Below are 7102 nucleotides of genomic sequence, written 5' to 3' on the forward strand. Positions count from 1 at the left end.
CCCCAAGATCCAACGTGCTGCAGCACAGTCATCCATCACATCTCTTGATATGCTCACAATTCCTGTTGCTTGTAACAGCCAAGTGAAGTGAATGATGTACTGTACTCTTTTTCCCACCCCACTAACTGGTTTTATACTCCACTGAATAATTATGAAGCTCAACAACATTGACTTGAGACAAATAATTTAAGAACTGTTTCCACAGGACACATGAACTCTTGCATTGTCCATACATGAGGCTGCCATGAGAACTACTGTATTGTTAATACATTTTTATATAATGAGAAGATCTTTGCCATCCATTAGTAGGCCCATGTGACCTGCTTGAATCACATAGAAATCTGAGTTGCATGAGTCTGTGGTGGGGGGAGCTTTCCAAAAGGGTGGAGCAGGAAGGGTGAAGCAGAGTTGAGAGGAAGTTGGACACAGCAGTTAGAGCTAAGGGAGAGAGAGGAAGCAGGCAGAAAGTTGTGAGTATTCACGTGTCAGAAGGTCCTAGCAGGGCAAAAGTTTGGGGATGATGGTGTTCCCTGTATTGTTATCATATATAGAATTCTTTGTTGCTATTATGCATTTGACTTTCTGGTGTTTAAATAAATGTTTTGGTTCTGTCTTCCACGAGGAGAATCTGTTATATTCTGTGATTCAGAATTATGCCATATTATTCATAGCCACCACTGATGTGGTGAATAATGAATTGGCACTATAACTAATAAGAATGATTATGTCATAGTCCAGTCCACTTGTGTTTTTTTTTTTATGTATGTAAGACCTGCTTTTCCCCTAGCACGTTAAGTCCTCCTTTGGGGAGGTGGAAGGAACAACTTCTACTTATAAGCATTTTCCTCACTCTGAAATTAATTACACTACACTAATCTCTGAGATACCTGCCTCTGGTCTGCTCTGTTTGATTAGGGCCATTCTCAGGTTAGAGGTTATTTCCAGTCCAGTTGACATGGGAAAAGGCTTGATACCTATTTCACCTTCTTAACCTCTTTTGCTATTGGTCATACTATTTTTCTGCTCTTGTGATTTCCCTTGATGACCTCCTCTAAATTGAGCTGTTCTAAATTGGGTGTTTCATGGTCAGTTCTAGGTTTAATCATATTCTCTATGATTAAACAGAAATTTGAAATCATTGGGAGTTCGTCACTGTACTACACCTTCAGAGGTGTGAAGAAACATCTCATTTTGCTTGATCCTAATTTCCACACAAACTTTTTCTCTCTCATTCACATAAAAATTCTTAAAAGTTAAAAAAAAAATGTTGACTTTCTTAGGAAAATAATGTGAATAAAAATTGAGATAGAAGGACTTAAAAGGGAAAGACTAACAAATGAGTTCATTAGATACTGGTTACTAAAGGTGAGAAGACTGGTACTAGAAAGCTTTTAGGAGGATGGGCAGAGGCAGCTTTAAAGTTATCATTTTGTCATTTTTAAGGATTAGCATAAACTAGTCTCTAGTGCTGCCTGAATGAATGAGTGAATGAATTGAAGGGCGCAAAAAGTGAAATACTTAACTAATTGACAAGCAACATGCTATGTACTGAAGATAAAACTATAAAAATGAAGACATACCTTGGTATCTAAAATTGTCATAAACATATTTTGTTGGTAATTTTTGACTTTTTGTCATCTAGATTTTCCCCATATTATACCTCCAAGAAATCTATCCCTTAAAACAAAGAATTTCTTTTTAAGATGAAAAGGAGGAAGATGGGAAGAAAAAAATCTCACCAAACTGATCAGCACATCACAAATATTACTATATGTACCTTATATATATATATATATATATATATATATCATACAGCATATTATATTTCATTATATAAATGTCAGCACCTTTGTACATTTTCAGAGGAATCGATTGAATGTAATTTCATATTTCTTCTTTAGGACAAAGGTTCTTGCATTAGAGAAACCAACATAGCATATAGGGGAGTGGTTGACAGGGTGGGTTGTCATTGTTTGTAAAGTTATGAAAGTAGTGTTTGGAGGCATAGGGGAATAGACTGTCATATTCTTTCCAGTAGTAATGTCAACTCTGAAGAAGCTAGGTGGCACAGTGGGGGCAGTGCTGTTGTTGGAGACAGGAAGACCTGAGCTCAAATCTGTCTTCACATACCTACTAATTGTCTTTGCCTAATTTTTCTCATCTGTAAAATGGGAGTGCTAATAATGCCTACTTCCCACAATCAAATGAGATAATAAATGTAAAACCCTGTACCTAGCACATACTAGGCACTATATAAATGTTAACTGCAATTATTATACTTCTAAATATGGAAACTGGGGGGAGTAAGGAGTTGGGACACTTAAACCTATATTCTGGATAGCAGACCAGAAAGTGAAATAAATCATGGATAAAACCAGCAAACACATGCATACAGAGATACATACAAAGATGTGTGTTTGGGCAGATAAGGAATTCATTCATCAGGGCAGCAGGACTCTAGGAAAAAGATTCTGGGTGTCATGGAGGCTAATGACAAGATGGCTGGCTAAGGAAGAAAGTGAAGGTGAAATACAGATGACCAAGACACCCCACCTGCTGATATAGAAAATGCATCAGATAATTACCATTTAGTAAAATGAAAGCCCAAGAGTGAGCATTACAAAGCTGAAAGGTTTAGATTGCCCAGGACCTGATCTCTGGACTAAGCAATAAGTAAGTCAGTAAATTAAATTTAAAAATGCAACAGTCTTCTTTTCTTTTTTTAAAAATTTATTTATTTATTTCCAGTGATCAACATTCATTTTCACAAGATTTTGAGTTCCAAATTTTCTCTCTATCTCTCCCCTCCCCCACCCTAAAACATCATGTATCCTCATTACCTCTTCCCACAATCTGCCCTCCCTCCTATCACACCCTTCCTTTCCTTTATCCCAATCTTCTCTCTTTGCTTGTAGGTCAAGATAGATTTCTATTCCTCATTACCTATATTTCTTATTTCCCAGCTGCATGTAAAAACAATTCTCAACATTCTTTCCTAAAACTTTGAGTTCCAACTTCTCTCCCTCCCTCCCTCCCCGCGCATCCCCACTGAGAAGGCAAGGAATACAATATAGGCTATATATGTGTCATTTTGCAAAATACTTCCACTTATTCTAGTCTCTCTTTTGAACTTGTCCCTCCCCTAAAGTGTTTATTTCTAATTATTCCCTCCTCTCATTGGCTTTGATATCTATCATCACCCCAACCCATTTATCCCCTTCTCTCCTACTTTCCTGTACTGTAAGACAGATTTTCATATTAAATTGAGTGTGCATGTTGTTCCCTCCTTAAGCCAAATGTGATGAAAGTAAGCCTCACTTTTTGGCTCTCACCTCCCTCCTTTTCCCTTCCATTTAAAAACATTTTCTTGCCTCTTTAAGGAGAGATAATTTGCCCCATTTCATTTCTTCCTTTCTCCTTTCAATATATTCCTCTATCACCCCTTAATTTTAATTTGTTAGATATCCCTTCCTATTCAACTCACCTTACGCCCTAGGTATACACATACACACACACACACACACACATATGTATATATATATATATAACCCTAAATGTATATACGTATATGTGTGTATACATATACATATACATATATGTGTGTGTATGTATGTGTATATATATATATATATACATATATACATACATATATGCATATATATATGCACATACACATATATATGGGCATTTTCCCAGCCCGTTACTTGACTTTTGAGTCCTTTGTCAAGTGGAGGGTATATTCTAGGAACCTGTAAGTTCTCATTTCCCCCAAGGTGACACAATCTAGGGAGAGCAGTTCACTCCTCTTGTAGCCCGCACTCTGATCTGAGAGCAACTACAAGTTTTTTTGCCCAGGATCTGTGGGTTGGGTTCCCTCTCCAAAACCCCTCCTACATCCACCAGCCAGAGCTCCTCCTCACCCCAGGACTTCCAGTCAGGGCTGAGATCTAGATCAGAGGCTCAATTCCCCCAGGGTCTTTAGGGAGAGGGCTCCAAAATGGATTCTGCTGCCCCCTGGGGTCGACTGGGGCCCTGATTAGGACAGGCCCTGTTCTCTTCTCATCCAGGTGAAAGGGTATTCTCATTGACCTTTGAAGCTGTCTTTAGCTTTTGTGGGGTGAGAGATATGGGAACCACAGCTGTTGCCAGATATTCCATGTCTTGAAGCCTGCTTTGGTCCAGTTCCTGCTGCCCCTGTGCAGCCAAGTCTGGGCTGCACTCTGCTCTGAGCTCAGTGTAATAGACCTTTCCTGTTGGCCTTCTAGGCTGTCTGACCGGAAATCTCTTTCACTCTCTTGTTTTGTGGCTTCTTGTTCTCTAGAATTTGTTTATTGTCATTTTTGCAGGTATTTTACGGGCTGTGGGGAGAGAGCTTCCACAGGTCTGTCCTTCCACTCCACCATTTTAATAGTATTTTTTAAATACCTAATTATGAAAATATCTATATAATTCCCTAGGCCAGCTTCAAGTTCAATTTATTTCCTGGCTTTGTAGAATGTACTGTCTAGTAGAATCAGTCAGTTAACAAGCACTTAGTAAGCACTTACTCTGTGTCAGGCACTATTCTAAGGACTGAGGTTGCAAAAAAAAAAAAAAGGGTAAAAATCTCAGTCCTGACTTCAAGGAACTCAAATTCTGATATGCAGCGGAATTCAAACAGGTCTAGTTAGTCACACTGCCAAGGGCATTTATGAGTTGTACAGTGAGGATTAGCACCTCTGGGTGTGAGAGCTTACTGAACCCTTTTCAGGGTTGCTCATCTATCTTTGGTATTCAATTGTGACCTAACTCTCACCTGTGGTTCCAAGAAGCCTTAGAATTCTCATTTGGCAAACCCTGGTACAAATGTCTCAGCAAATATGCTAAACCAGGTAAAGGATAACCAACAAGCCTCAAACTTTTCAGTGAATCGGTCAAATGTTTTTTCCAAACATAGGATGACTGGAAGGATGAGAGCAATTTGCTCTAATTGTCATGAAGATAGCTGAAGCACGAGCTGTGGAGTGCTTAGACATCAAAGACGTGAAGATCTTTCACTCTATCTCAAGCCTTCACCAGTCACCTGGACTTTTATCTTGCCACTGAATGTTAATGACTCTGAAAGAGATAATGAGGCCAATGACTTTGTGCAACTCACTTAAATCAAAATCCTATACAAGTTAAGGCAACACCCATGATGTCATTGGTCTTTTTCTGAAATGAAGACAAACAACAACAGTTTTAATAGAGGGAGATAACATGAAAATACTTGTATTCAAATAAAACATATAGAGTGCTAATGGAAAATAATCTGAAAGGGAAGAAACAAGTGGCAGATGGGAGGCAGGAATATGTTGATAAATGGTTAATGAAAGAAAAGGAGTCAGAAGGAAAATTTGAAGAGGGGGAGAATTTGAGCCATGGAAAAAATATGAAAAACCAGAGTCAGGAGATGGAAAGTCACGTGAGAGGAATAACAAGAAGCCTAGTATAACTGGATCATAAAGTAAAATATAAGAAGATTGAGAAGGTAGAGAGGGATCAAGTCGTGAAGGGCTTTAAAAGTGAGAGGATAAAATAATTAATAAATAACAACTTTAAAGATCAATAATCTGTCTCCAGAGCTACTGAGAGGCTATTTCACTGCCTCTCCCTAGTGCCTTCGTTATATTAGTCTGCAGTTCCTGAGACTGTTCAAACAGAGGTCCCCTACCAGGGAATTCTGTATCAGAAGCCCTCATTGAAGAGAAGAAACAAACATAGCACATCTTCGCTGAAACAAGTTCAGGGATTTGATATGAACTCATAAGTAGATAGTGCGTATAGGAAGACATAGCTGAAATTCTTTTTCTGGGAAAGTAGCATTCAAGAACTTTTGTAAAGTTAAAAAAAATCAAGTCCAAAATGGAATTGTATAAACAGAGCTACATGATGGTAGTGATTGAATAGAACATGTAAAGGTATACATACAATTACCAAAATTAGTAAAAGATAAAGCAGTGACACCCCTTTAGGAAGGATAAATGGGGCAAGATTTCCTTGCCTCACATCTGATTTGGCAGAAATAAATCACATCCATTAAGAGATGGAACACCCTGAAGGGACCAGACACAGAATGAGGGTTCCAGAATTAAAAAAAAAAAAATAGCTTCATCACTTTCTGAGTTGGAGACAAAGTTCCAAGGAGTTCCAAATGCAAATTTAATGGTGCAGTTACAGAGGATTGTTATAGGAAGTAATAATGAAGACATCCCATTTTCAACACAAGCAGACAATTTATCCCGTTAGCAATCTTCAAACTCTTAGCACTAAAAACACTTCCCCATGTTCTGGAATTAAGTGAGAAAACACTCAGTTTTCTGAACTTAGGAAGTTCCTCCCTCCAAACCCTGAAAATGAAGATGAAAAGTCACATTCAGAGGAACAATCAACTCATCATCAAGTCTGTACAGTTGGCAGGCTGAAAAGAGAGAGGTTTCTCAGTGAAAATGTTGCAGAACACAACAGACAATTGGTTAGAAGTTATTCCCCATGGCACAGATCAGAGTTGGTCTCAAGAAATAAAATTTCACTGTTGTAGTCACTTTCAGTCCTGGACTACACATAGTTTTTCGACTTTGGACACAGTTAAAGAAATACCAGATAATGATACTATCATTGTTCTTACTTTCCTGAGATATTAGAGTATCCACTTTAACCAATGGCACCAACTTCTAGAAGAACACAAAGAATGTATGAAAAGAGAAATATCAATGTATTCAATTACTTCTCCTTTCTGGCTGCTGAATTTGGTGTGCATTGGGTTCACTGATATGGAGCATAGAGTATACATATATGTATATATATATATACATACACATATGTATGTACATACACACATATATGTACATGTGTTTTAAGCATATTTCTACATTAGCCATGATGTAAAGAAGAATTGGAACAAAAGGAAAAAATCATGAGAAAAAAAAGAGAAAATAATATGCTTTGATCTACATTCAGACTCCATGGCTCTTTCTCTGCATGTTGATAGCATTTTCCATCTTGAGTCTTTTGGAATTGTCTTAGATCCTTATGCTGCTGAGAAGAGCTAAGTCTATCAAAGTTAATCATTTCACAGTGTGAC

At 37.9% G+C, this 7102-nt stretch overlaps 1 pseudogene; it reads left to right on the forward strand.

Annotated features, from left to right (window-relative positions):
• LOC140507721 (mitochondrial fission factor-like) overlaps positions 1-6559 on the forward strand; it is a 30165-nt pseudogene extending 23606 nt beyond the window's left edge.
• Positions 6560-7102: the final 543 nt, after the last annotated feature.

Source organism: Notamacropus eugenii, chromosome 5 (assembly GCF_028372415.1).
Source record: "Notamacropus eugenii isolate mMacEug1 chromosome 5, mMacEug1.pri_v2, whole genome shotgun sequence".
Classification (NCBI taxonomy): Eukaryota; Metazoa; Chordata; class Mammalia; order Diprotodontia; family Macropodidae; genus Notamacropus; species Notamacropus eugenii.